The sequence below is a fragment of the Bufo gargarizans genome, chromosome 3 (assembly GCF_014858855.1).
Source record: "Bufo gargarizans isolate SCDJY-AF-19 chromosome 3, ASM1485885v1, whole genome shotgun sequence".
NCBI lineage: Eukaryota > Metazoa > Chordata > Amphibia > Anura > Bufonidae > Bufo > Bufo gargarizans.
The window spans coordinates 186,405,887-186,419,924 of record NC_058082.1 but is presented as its reverse complement, the minus strand read 5'-3'; the positions used below and the strand labels follow the sequence as shown (position 1 = coordinate 186,419,924).

The 14,038-nt window shown below is 44.6% G+C and overlaps 1 protein-coding gene across 1 annotated transcript in view; it reads right to left on the bottom strand.

Moving 5' to 3' along the window:
* Nucleotides 1-14,038, bottom strand: part of GPC6 (glypican 6) — a 1,295,998-nt gene that overhangs the window by 116,519 nt on the left and 1,165,441 nt on the right. The window lies entirely within an intron of this gene.

Here is a 14,038-nt window from a genome sequence, read left to right as displayed (position 1 = left end):
TTTACAGTAATGATATAATTCTATCTGCCAGAGTGGATGTTGGGCCCTATTAGGGCCCAAGTGTAACTGTCATATTGACACCCCTTACAGTTAACCCCATGTGAGTTGGTATAATCAAAATTTTACCATTTTACACAGAGTGATGATCAGCTAAATGATCACTATTCGGGTACATTCACATGACAGTAAAAAATACGGATGACATCCGCGTGGCGTTCGTGCTGGATCGTTTTTTTTTTTTTTGTTTTGCAGACCGATTCTTACAATGCGTATTCTTGTCTGCAAAACAGACATGAATAAGATCTTCTCTCTCTTTTGTGGGATTGCGGAACAGACATACGGATGAGGACAGCACACGGTGTGCTGTCCGCATTTTTTACTGACCCAGTAAATCAGATTCAGATCAAAAATACAGTCGTGTGAATGGGGCCTTACTCTCATTTCAAATTACTACCCCCATTTTTCAGCTAGTCACATCTTGTCTGCAGTCAAAAAAAGGATTACTTGATGCGCTGCTGACATAATAATATAGAGTGTATGAGAAGAGTGGGGTTATGAATGATTGCATTAACGATCTCTTGATCAACCCCTTTCAACTACTGTAAAGTGAAAATGAACATTATAATGGGTGCCAATCGACTTGCATATCATCGATCAGCCCTTGTTAAAGACAAAAAATGTGCCCACGTAAAAGGACCCTAAGGGAGTTATGTCAAGATACAGTATAATAATTGAGCAAACCAGTCTTGTTCTCATTAGAAGGATATCATTTTCAGTATACAAGAAAAGGATAAATCCAGACTCTTTGTCTAAGGTCTCTTTCACACGGGTGTCACGTTTTGGCTCAGGATGCGTCCCGGGTGCATTGCGGCAAACCCGCTTGAGTAGGTACTCAATTGCAGTCAGTTATGACTGCGATTGCGTTCCGTTGTTCAGTTTTTATCACGCGGTTGCAGGTTCAGGTTTGGGTTCAAGGTTGTGTAGATTGTATTATTTTCCCTTATAACCATCTGGGTTCAAGGTTGTGTAGATTGTATTATTTTCCCTTATAACATGGTTATAAGGGAAAATAATAGCATTCCTAATACAGAATGCTTACTAAAATTGGGCGGGAGGGGGTTAAAAAAAAGAAAAAATAATTTAACTCCTCTTAATCCACTTGTTCGCGCAGCCCGGCTTCTCTTCGGTCTTCTTTCTTCAGGACCTGGGTAAAGGACCTGTGGTGACGTCACTGCGCTCATCACATGGTCCATCACATGATCCATCAGGACCATGTGATGAGTGCAGTGACGTCACCACAGGTCCTTTTCCTCCTGCACAGCAAAGAAGAAGACAGAAGAGAAGCCGGGCTGCGCAAACAAGTGGATTAAGGTGAGTTTAATAAAATAAAAAAAATTTTTAACTCCTCCAGCCCTATTTTAGTAAGCATTCTGTATTAAGAATGCTATTATTTTTCATATAACCATGTTTTAAGGGAAAATAGTATAATGATCGGGTCCCCATCCCGATCATCTCCTAGCAACCATGCATGAAAATCGCACCGCATCCGCACTTGCTTGGGAATGCTTGCGATTTTCAATCAGCTCCATTCATTTCTATGGGGCCTGTGTTGCGTGAAAAACGCACAAAGTAGAGCATGCTACGATTTTTACACAATGCACGAATGATGCGTGAAAATCACCACTCATATGCACAGCCCCATAGAAATGAATGGGTCCGGATTCAGTGCGGGTGCAATGCGTTCACCTCACGCATTGCACCTGCGCGGAAATCTCGCCCCTGCACGGAAATCTCACCCATCTGAAAGAGGCCTAAAGATTCCTTCTACTGTTAAAATCAGAGAGTCTGGTTACTACTACATGTCTGGAGAACCATGCACCTACCCAGTCAACAAGTCTTTATATATATATATATATATATATATATATATACACATAATTTTTTTTCAGTGGGAGGTGTTTTACAGGTTTTGGTAACTTTTATTGCTGTCATTTTTAGCACCATTTTTATTTTTAGCACCATATTTTATTTTTTTAATTGGAGTTGTCCACTTTCAAAGTAGTGGCTACCGTGTCTATGATCCTTTCACACCAGGGCTTTTTGTACAGTTTTTGTACAGCATGCATGTGCTATCTAGTCACAGCAAGTGCATGTGCAATGACCGGGGTGATGTGCATGAACGTACTAGTAATAAGGTGCCAAGGATAGTAGTACTCATGGTTAAGTTGTCCCTTAGTGCCGACGTGCAGTGGATGGGAAGACAGCACGAAATCCTCCGGGGCACTCTCTGTTGCAGGGAACACCAGCCAGATGTTGGTTGAGGTGCCCTTTTTTGGTAATTGGTGTTTAAGGTACTTTGGTGGCTGGGCCCCTGGTTTGTGACGCCAGCACCGCAAGGTGCAAATGTTGAGTTTAGTAGTGGACTTGAATGGAGCTTAGCCGTGCCGAGGACAGTTGATACTAGTCGTGACATCACTGGGTCAGCGGTAAACAGTGAGAAGGCCGTGGCGCTGGAGTGCCGCTGCCTTCTCAAACAGCCGATTGGCGGGGGTCCCGGGTGTCGGACCCCCGCTGGTCAGATGCTGATGATCTATCCAGAGGATAGATCATCAATTAAAACAAACTGCAGAACCCCTTTAAGTTTAAAGCTTACTTTATAGTTTGAGTTATCCAATAAGGGCGTTCCCCTCGCGGCAGGCAAACACTTCTGCTTCATTATTTGCAGGATACTCTATCATAGAATTCAAGGTCCCAATATATTCCAGAAGGCTTTGTAGTGGTAAAGAAAACTTTGCTCATTAATTGTCTATTTGTGTCCCTGCACTTGGAAAGTTTCTCTCAGGCACTTGTACTAATGAGGTCCATAAGCTAGATTCAGCTGTAACCCTCAGTAGTCTCTCCCCATATCCAGACATAGACTTACTTGTCTGTGCGAAGCTGCTGTAGATAAATGTTAGGTGTACTCCCTTAGTCTGGCCATGACCAAGGGGTAGACATAGCAGACTACATGTTGGGCGATGCCTGTTTCTCTCCTTCATACACTTGCTTTTCCTCCTCTCACTAACTACTAACTTCCTGTTCTTCTCTACAATCTGCTCTAAGCTAGATACACCCAAGCTATATATATATTATGTGGTGCCAGCACCACCTAGGGGCGACTGGGTCTAATGACATGGCCAGCCTGATAATAGGAAACACCATACAATGCAAATTCATAGGCAGATGTTTAAAGAATCCCATTTACACACATATGTGGGGCGCTGCACATGAACAGATAACTATCATCTACTTGGCCTGTAGCTCCTGATATGAATACCCCTACACACCACATGTGCTATAAGAACACTGTAACCCTTGCAGCCGCTTGTCTGCATTTTTGTTCACAGCTTTCCTTCCTTGACTATATATTGACCCCCAAGACTTTTGACATTAAAAGGTTAATGATTTCCTTTCTGGTAGTGTGAAATGTCCAGCATCATAAATCTTGCTCCCATATCTCCTCCACTCCAATGTCTCATATATGATACTTTGGATGGTGGACACCAAACGAAACCAGAAAGAAGATCAAACAAGTACTAATTTTGGTGAAGGGGCCTGTAATGTGTGGGCCCGGTTGCAACTGCTGCTACCACTAAAGTTAATCCACTACATGTAAGTCTATAGGAAATAGTAAACACAGCACAAACATTTTTTGGTAGTAGTATTTTTCACCGAGTCAACACCATTTTTCTGAAGCACCTCTTCCACTTTTTTTTTTTACATAGAAATCAGATAAAGTGGGTAAGGTGGAGGGCAATGTTTTTTATTACAATTTTTTTTATTAAAAACATAAATTCAGCAGAAGTCTGAGGCGCTGTGCTCTGCTTTGCCTGGGTATGATTATTGCATGCGTCCTGGGAAACTGGGTGGGGCACGGGGCAATACTAAGATTTGCTATGGGGTCCTATAAGATCTGTATACGTCCCTAAAGCCAATCAATAGTTTATATACAGTTAGACAAAATTGTCTGTCCCCGCACCATATTTATCATCCCGACATAGCCACTGTCATGTATCTGATGCAGATCTAAACGGCCTGTTTTTTACGTCATCTACAACCTTAGGCCTCCTGCACACTACCTTTTTTATTTTTTATTTACGGGCCTTTTTTTGCGCTCCGTATACGGAAACATTCATTTCAATGGTTCCGCAAAAAAAAAAACGGAGTGTAGTCCGTATGCATTCCGTTTCCGTATTTCCGTTCCGCTGAAAGATAGAACATGTCCTATTATTAGTAATTACTGTATATGCCATACGGAAAAATGGAACCAAAGCGGAAACACAACGGAAACAAAAAATGGAACAACGGATCCATGAAAAACGGACTGCAAAACACTGAAAAAGCCATACGGTGGTGTGAAGGAGGCCTTAGTAAAACTTCCCCATGTTTGCAAAAAGCATCTGAAAAACGGCACAAAAACTGCAAATAAACAGAGCTGCCCTAAAAAAAAAAAAGACATACCGTTATCCTGCCATTTTTACAGCTCAAAAAAACACCAATGAAAATTTGTTTGTGAAGGGACCGTGATGCCGTTAAAGAGTGTGAAGTACATGTACTGTACCTTGAGTGCAAAAATTCACCAAACTTCTCTTTTTCAGGCTTCCTCTACACATTTGACTTTTTTTGCTCATAGAAATGCCAAGCTTTAACGCTTCATTACCAAAGTTTTATCCCCCTTCCTTGCCAGGCCAATTTTTCAGGTGTAACTGCAAATAACTGATTACCGGTAATTTTTGAGCCAGCCTACATCTATTTGATATAATTTTTTCACAGGACACCTTAGACCTGAAAATGGATGCTATTTATGTAATTTATCTACTGGCTAGGGCAGCCGCAAGACTTCAAAAGACTGGAGCGCATTTTGGTGGTCTATTTTTCTATTGCTGGTTCTATCGCACCGTACTGCCAGAAAATTCCTGTACGGTGTCAGAACGTTACAAGCCGAGTGACTTTTTTTTATATTCATCTTGGGGAGATTTGAACATTTTAATGTATTTTTAATTTATTTATTTATTTCTAAATGAAAAAATGTGTGCGCAATTGTATATTTTAGACAGAAAAAAATTCCTGCTAAATATAACTAAAATGAATACCTATAATGTAGATAAAATGAACTCCACGGCACTTTATTCACCAAATAACAGCGACGTTTTGGTCCACTCAATGGAACCTTTCTCAAGCAGTGACCTTTGTCACTGGAAGTGGTGGATCGCCTCTACAGCCGCTGGCACTTCGCTTTACTCATTTACTGTTGTGCTGCCTGCCATTTTCTCTTTTTTGTTCATTAAAATGAATACCTAGATTTTTTTAAATAAAAAAATGTGTGTATGTTTGTATATTTTACACACACAAATATGTATATATTATTGCTAAAAGGAGAATATAAATATAGTAAATATAATATTTTTTTTCTCTTTTTTTTGAACAAAAAAGGGGTAGGATGTTTGTATGGGTGTGTACGTAGTCTGCTATACTACTGCTAATACTATTGCTATAACTTTTTTTATTTTAACTCTTTATTTACTTATTTTTTAAAGTGAATTAACCCCTTCCTGCCACAGTCAAGGCAGAAAGATGTTAATTGTCATCCTGCAGGCTGACAGTTCATTTTATAGCCAGAAGGTGGCTATCTTAAATAACAAAAAGCGCTTCCTGCCTGTTTTTACATTTTAAAGTGTAATAGATCCTTGTAGCACAGAGCTACAAGGATCTATTACTGCCTGACACTCCCGCGAGGCACATCTCCACCGGCTGATCGCTATGTAACCCAGCACTTTTACAGGTCCTTCTAAAAAAATTAGCATATTGTGATAAAGTTCATTATTTTCTGTAATGTACTGATAAACATTAGACTTTCATATATTTTAGATTCATTACACACCAACTGAAGTAGTTCAAGCCTTATATTGTTTTAATATTGATGATTTTGGCATACAGCTCATGAAAACCCAAATTTCCTCTCTCCAAAAAATAGCATATTTCATCCGACCAATAAAAGAAAAGTGTTTTTAATACAAAAAAAGTCAACCTTCAAATAATCATGTTCAGTTATGCACTCAATACTTGGTTGGGAATCCTTTTGCAGAAATGACTGCTTCAATGCGGAGTGGCATGGAGGCAATCAGCCTGTGGCACTGCTGAGGTGTTATGGAGGCCCAGGATGCTTCGATAGCGGCCTTAAGCTCATCCAGAGTGTTGGGTCTTGCGTCTCTCAACTTTCTCTTCCCAATATCCCACAGATTCTCTATGGAGTTCAGGTCAGGAGAGTTGGCAGGCCAATTGACCACAGTAATACCATGGTCAGTAAACCATTTACCAGTGGTTTTGGCACTGTGAGCAGGTGCCAGGTCATGCTGAAAAATTAAATCTTCATCTCCATAAAGCTTTTCAGCAGATGGAAGCATGAAGTGCTCCAAAATCTCCTGATAGCTAGCTGCATTGACCCTGCCCTTGATAAAACACAGTGGACCAACACCAGCAGCTGACATGGCACCCCAGACCATCACTGACTGTGGGTACTTGACACTGGACTTCAGGCATTTTGGCATTTCCCTCTCCCCAGTCTTCCTCAAGACTCTGGCACCTTGATTTCCGAATGACATGCAAAATATGCTTTTATCCAAAAAAAGTACTTTGGACCTCTGAGCAACAGTCCAGTGCTGCTTCTCTGTAGCCCAGGTCAGGCGCTTCTGCCGCTGTTTCTGGTTCAAAAGTGGCTTGACCTGGGGAATGCGACACCTGTAGCCCATTTCCTGCACACGCCTGTACACGGTGGCTCTGGATGTTTCTACTCCAGACTCAGTCCACTGCTTCCGCAGGTCCCCCAAGGTCTGGAATCGGTCCTTCTCCACAATCTTCCTCAGGGTCCGGTCACCTCTTCTCGTTGTGCAGCGTTTTCTGCCACACTTTTTCCTTCCCACAGACTTCCCACTGAGGTGCCTTGATACAGCACTCTGGGAACAGCCTATTCGTTCAGAAATTTCTTTCTGTGTCTTACCCTCTTACTTGAGGGTGTCAATGATGGCCTTCTGGACAGCAGTCAGATCGGCAGTCTTACCCATAATTGCGGTTTTGAGTAATGAACCAGGCTGGGAGTTTTTAAAAGCCTCAGGAATCTTTTGCAGGTGTTTAGAGTTAATTAGTTGATTCAGATGATTAGGTTAATAGCTCGTTTAGAGAACCTTTTCATGATATGCTAATTTTTTTAGATAGGAATTTGGGGTTTTCATGAGCTGTATGCCAAAATCATCAATATTAAAACAAAAAAGGCTTGAACTACTTCAGTTGGTGTGTAATGAATCTAAAATATATGAAAGTCTAATGTTTATCAGTACATTACAGAAAATAATGAACTTTATCACAATATGCTAATTTTTTTTAGAAGGACCTGTATACCATTTAATATGCTCAAGGCGAGCAGTAAGGGACAGAGAAGTGGCCAGTGCTGCTGAAGGTACACGCAGAGGCCGTGGCCCTGGGCACGGTGAAAGTGTGCCTGCTGCCAGAGCACAAGAAACACACTCATCCACGATACCTAGCTTCATGTCCCAGTATGCAGGGCTGTGCAGGACACCCCTCTCGAAGTCACACCAGTGACCAGGTGGTCAGTTGGATTGCAGCAGATAATGCTTCCAGTCGGTTAAGCACCACCCTGTCTTCCACAAAGTCCAGTCTCAGTAGCCAAGTGTCTGGTCAACATAATCCTCACCCTGATCCTCCTTCCTCCCACCTTGGAGAGTTTTGGCAAACAAGTGATCCCGCACTCGGATATTCCGAAGAGCTCTTTTCATCGCCATTCTTTGGATTGGGCTTCTCGCCAAGCCCGCTTGAAAAGGGGCAGGAGGAGATTTTGTGCACTGATTCGAACTCTTGAGCATCCACAGTCAGAAGAAGATGATGGTGGGGAACGGCAATTAGTGTTTCACAAGGTGGATGATGATGATGAGACACAGTTGTCAATAAGTCAACCGCAATTAGTGTCTCAAGAGGTTGATGATGAGGACGAAACACAGTTGTCAATAAGTGAGGTTCTTGTTATGTCAACAAGTCAGGATGATGGCCAGAGTGAGGAAGCGGAAGAGGAGGTGGTAGACGGCACACTGGGTGAAAATTGTGGAGGCCGTGAGCGAGTCGTACCCTCGGATGGCGCAGGTGCTACCGATGCCAAGGATTCTGGGCCCTACTTCCATCAGGATTCCCGCCACCACCTACATTAGTCGCTGAAATCCCCCCTTCTCCTCCTCCTCCACTTCCACCTCTTAATTCTCATCTTGCAGCACCAGTCAGCCATCAGTCAGTAGCTGGAGGCAATGTAGCACTGCAGTGGGGAAGCGGCAACAGGCCGAGCTGAAACTAATTTGCTTAGATGACAAACGGCACACTGCCGCAGAGGTGTGGCAGGTGTAAGAAGGTACCTGGAATCATCGTGGATGGAAGGTATGTGTCAACGAGGTTCCTGGCCTCTGTGAAGTAAGAGCCGGTATTTTATGTGTCAGCAGCAGCTATTGCTAATTGACACCTTGAGATTTAGCATGGCTGTCATAGCTGATCCGGGATGGCTATTACTGGAAGTAGTCAAAGTCCTCGGTGGGCGGTTTATGCCATGTTCCAGGCATAAAAAACAGCCAGCACTGCCAGGTATGGTGGATTTACCTCCCTCTGACATTGGAGCTTAGGAGTCTGTGTGCTGTGAACTGAGGACTGTGCTGGGATTTGAGGTTTGAGCCGGGCTGGAGGACTCAGGCCCCTCTAAAGGTGAACAGGCTGCCTATGGACTTGATGAGGCTGAACTGCTTAAAGGGTGTGAATTAACACCCAGGAGAAAAGGTGACTTATTATTTATGGAATTTCCTTGTGTGTGAACAAACACCAAGCCACCTGCGTTTTGTGATACACCTTATCTGCATTTTGTTATACACTAGTGTGTGAATAAACACTACTGATTCAAGAACTGTGTACTTTGCCTCTATACTGCATCCGCTAGTCCTAACTACCAGAGAGAATCCCCACACAGGGTATAATGGACCAGACTGAGCTGTGGCTCTTGCCACTCAATCTACAACCAGGTATGGTTGTGTCTGATAATGGCCGTAACTTGGTGGCGGCTTTGGAGCTCGGCAAGCTCACACACATATGCCTAGCCCATGTGTTCAACCTAGTGGTTCAGCTGTTTCTCAAAACCTAGCCCAATTTGCCTGAGCTACTGGTGAAGATGCGCCGCGTGTGTGTCCATTTCTGAAAGTCATCTACAGCTGCCGCTGGTCTGGCAACGCTGCAGCGACGCTTGCAATTGCTAGCTTACCAACTGTTGTGTGACGTGAGCATGTGCTGGAACTCCAATGTTGGTCAGGCGTTGTGAGCAGCAGAGGGAAATAGTGGAATACCAGCTGTAACATGTTCATCACCTTTCCAGTCAGCTTCCACTCTTCACAAGCGACGAGTGGGCATGGCTGTCTGACCTCTGTGAGGTTTAACGCAACTTTGAGGAATCAACACAGATGGTGAGTGGTGATGCCACTATTATCAGCATAACCATCCCACTTCGGTGTCTACTGTAAAAACCCGCTGCTGACAATGAATACGGACGCTTTGCTTGTGGAAGAGGTGGAAATGGGGGAAGACAGTACACAGGGTGATAGCCAGACCACCCTCAGTTCATCTTCTCAGCGTTAATTGGATGATGATGAGGAGGAACAGGAGACGGTTGCCTCCGCTACAGAGGGTAGTACCCATAGCAGTTTTATTCCATCTGTTCAGCGTGGATGGGCCAAAGAGGAGGATGAGGAGATTGAGAGTCATCCTCCTGATGAGGACAGCGAAGTCTTGTCTGTTGGTACTCTGGCACACATGGCTGACTTTATGTTATGCTGCCTTTCCCGTGACCCTCGCGTTATACACATTTTGGCCAACACCGATTACTGTTTGTTCACCCTTCTTGACCCCCTTACAAAGAGAAGTTCTGATCTCTCATTCCTGTGGTGGAGAGGACTAGCAAAATGGTGCAATACCAGAATGTTCTTGTGGAAAATTTTGCTCCCAAAATTCCCAGCTGACAATGGCGGCAGAGTACGTAGTTCCTACGGCAACCGAGGAGTGGAGATGAGGGGAACACACAGCAGTTTCAACAGAGGCAGGGCAGCACTCTCTAAGGCCTGGGACAGTTTCATGAGACCCTGCCAGCACCCTCATCCTGATGCGCAGCCTAGTGTCACAAGGAGGGAAAAGTTTTAGAAGATGGTGAAGGAGTATGTAGCAGACCATGTCAGCGTCCTTAGTGATCCCTCTGTCCCTTATAGCTATTGGGTGTCCAAGCTGGACACGTGGCATGAACTGGCGCTCTACGCCTTGGAGGTGCTGGCCTGCCCTGATAAGCGCATCTGACTGTCAACTGAAAACGCTTACAGGTTGACTCTTATCAAAATGAACAAGGCCTGGATTTCCCCTGACTTCTCTACTCCACCAGAGGAAAGCGGCTGAACATAAAGGCACTTTAAATATGGCCTTTATGGTGTATTGAATACACTGTATTCCCATGCACCCCTTCCACCACAAAAAAAGGTATATAGTTCAATCTTCCTTTTCTTGTCCTCCTTCTCCTTCTCCATCATATCAACATGCTTATTAGGCTGCCCGGGTTCCTAATGTTTTAGAGGGTCAGCTCAGCAGAAGACCCTCACCCCTAATGTTTTAGATGGTCAGATCAGCAGCAGGCCCTCGCCCCCTAATGTTTTAGAGGGTCAGCTCAGCAGCAGACCCTCACTCCTAATATTTTAGATGGTCAGATCTGCAGCAAGCCCTCGCCCCTAATGTTTTAGAGCAGGCATGTCCAAACTGCGGCCCTCCAGCTGTTCCAAAACTACAACTCCCAGCCTGCTTGGATAGCTTACAGCTATTAAGGTATGCTGGGAGTTGTAGTTTTGCAACAGCTGGAGGGCCGCAGTTTGGACATGCCTGTTTTAGAGGGTCAACAGCAGGCCCTTGCTCCTTTTGTGCGTATTATTGTCAGTGTAAAAGTGGCGTACTACTCGGACAACATCGTTCCCAGCAGCGATCTGGGAGTCCGAGATGCATCCAGACATCCTCCCTATGCTGTTCCCGAACCATTTCAGTGGTGTTTCCATCAATTTCTGACCTTTTCCTGTGAACCAGACACCCTCCCCTCTTCAGAGCAGGGGGTGCCTGGTTTAATGCTCTGGTTCTCCCATTGACTTCCATTGTGCTCTGTTGCTCTGGAGCTCACCCGAGCATCCCAAAGTGTTCTACTCAAGCACCCGAGTACTTTGGTGCTCGATGAACACTAGTTGGGATGTTCAAATCTTGGGATCCAACCTGTGGAAGTTGGGCATTACATGAGGGTTATTGTACAGGCATTAAGGGCTTAGCCACCGAGAAGTGGGGTTGCCCCTTTTGGGGAAGAAGCTCCGCTTGTAGGCAGGGGTAGTGAAGGGACATATAGAGACAGCAGACCTAACTTCACTGTGGACCCCACTTCTCTACAAAAGAAGCCCTAATTCAGTGGAATCAAATTCATCAAGAAATCAGCTCCAATCACAGCGGAGCGTGTCACAGGCAGGGAGAAGGTGAGCTGTTTTTTCTCAATGGCTGTGACATGCTCCGCTGTGATTGGACAGCGCCACAGCCAGATAAGAGAGATGCCCACTGAGAAAAGCTGATGTCTCCTCCTCCCTGTTCTGATGCTATTAATTAGCATACAGGGCGCCAAAAAAGAACGAGTGGTACAGTGGCGCAGCGGAGGAGCAAAATTAGCGATATGACATCTATGGAACATGGGCTACAGTGTCAGGTATCACTTTTATAAAGTAAAAACTGGTGAAATGTCCTCTTTAGGGTCCATTCACATGTCCACAAAAGGGTCCACACCCGTTCCGCAATTTTGCGGAACGGGTGCGGACCCATTAATTCTCTATGGGCCCGGACGTGAAGTGGAGAGCACGGCCCCGAACTTCCGGTCTGCAGCTCTGCAAAAGATAGAACATGTCCTATTCTTGTCCGCAGCTGTGGACTAGAATAGGCATTTCTATAGCGGGTGCCGGCTGGGTGTGTTGCGGATCCACAATTTGCGGGTCCGCAACACACCACGGACGTGTGAATGGACCCTTTAATCTTCCAGTTTAATAATTGAATTACTGTGCCACAATATTAAAGGATGGTCTAATATATTGTTGTGTGCATCTTGGTCAACTGCTGACACAATCCCATTTAATCTGTTAGTTTATATGTAGAATTACTGTGCCTCAGTATTAAATGGCGGTCTAATATATTGCCCTCTGCATCTTGTTGAACTACTGGCACATTCACAGTAAATCTCTTAGTCTGAAACTTTTATTTTACATTACTGACCAACAGACAGTTGCTTGGACCCTCCAAAGGAAAGGGCACTGGCAAAAATGTTGCTGTAGCCAACACAAGTAGCAGCAGAAGAGGGGAAGGTGGTAGTAGCAGCTGCAGCAACAGGCCAGAGCTGCCACTGTCATCCAGCGGTTGGGTTTTGACCAACAATCCAGCAGTACTTGAATGGTTGACTTGCTCTTCATCATCTCCTCAAGTGACTGTGAACTTAAAGTGTCCCTAGAATTTTTTTTTTTAAGTGGCCCTGTGTTGTAGGCAGAACCACATTGACAGAAGGGGTGGTAACTCAAGTAGGTGGGGTCAGCAATGCAAAATACCATCCCAGCAGAACCACATAACACAGTGCAGCACAATATATTGTCCCAAACGCTTTTCCTCTGTGGTGACCATCAATAGCTGCCATTTTCTGTCCTCCAGTTGTTTCTGATTAAGGTATGGAGCAGGGGGCTTAGGAGATGAGATGTGCCCCACAATACTCAAATTCAGGAGGGCATGTGTGGCCTGGGTACATGAGTAATTGACTTTCACAGCATCAATTACCGTTGAGAGCTCATTATGTACCAGGCCAATGGCAGAGAGCAAGGCTTGGGAGGCCCCCTGGGCATTGGTCCACCAGAAAATTTAGGATCTATAGGCAATCCTCCCCTGCAAGTGACAACAGATACAGACAGCCAGGAATCGGTGGGTTCCTCTGACACCACATTTACTTGGCATGGCCACAAACTGCCTCTGTGCCCTTGTGTGTCTTGAACTTGCCTCCTGCTTTTGCAGTTTCTTCTGCTAGTCAAGTAAGGCGTGCCACAAGCTCTTCTCCCCTTTTCAGCGGGTATGAGCTTTGTGAGGACAATCAACAGTTACAGGTCAGCACAGACTTTAAGGAGAGGTCCATTGTGGATTCCTCTAGGTGTGCAACTACCGATGACCACAGTGGAGTTGGAGCACATTGAGAGAGGTCAGGGACGTGTGCAAGAGACAGGTGAGGGTGACAGAAGTGATGACCAAACAGATTTACATGATGATGTAGTTGATCACAAATGGAAGCTGGATGAAGAGGGAGAATCGTCATCATCAGGGGGCGAGGATGGCAGCTTGCCCATGAGAGAGCAGGGTGGAAGCATGCCCGTGAGACAGCAAGGTGAAAGCAGTGGGTAATCTGCAGCGGGATGTGGGAGGGGTATACTGTCTGCTATTCGGGAGACTATCTGTGAAGAGCACACTAGCAGTGCATGGGTTCATAAAAGCAGCAGCAGCCAGGCATCATGCAGTGGAGAAAGGAAAATGCCATACTTTGCAGTGTAGGCTTCAGAGCAGCAGAGGGCATAGCATCAGTATTTAATCAGTATTTGTAAGCCAAAAGCAGGAGTGAGTCCAAAACACAGAAGAGATGCAACTATTTCTATTACATTTGATCTCTGCTTTGCACCCATTCCTGGTTTTGGCTTATAATTACAAGACAAATATTGACCGTCTGGAAGAGGCTTTATGGATCCTCAAAATACCGGCTTTGTTTTTTTTTGTTTTCTGTTCTGATGGCTCTGAAGAACGGAAAAATAAACACAGATGTGAACACAGCCTTACTGCCACTGATGCTGTGGCCACCCTCCCCACTCTGTCATAAGGCCACTACTGT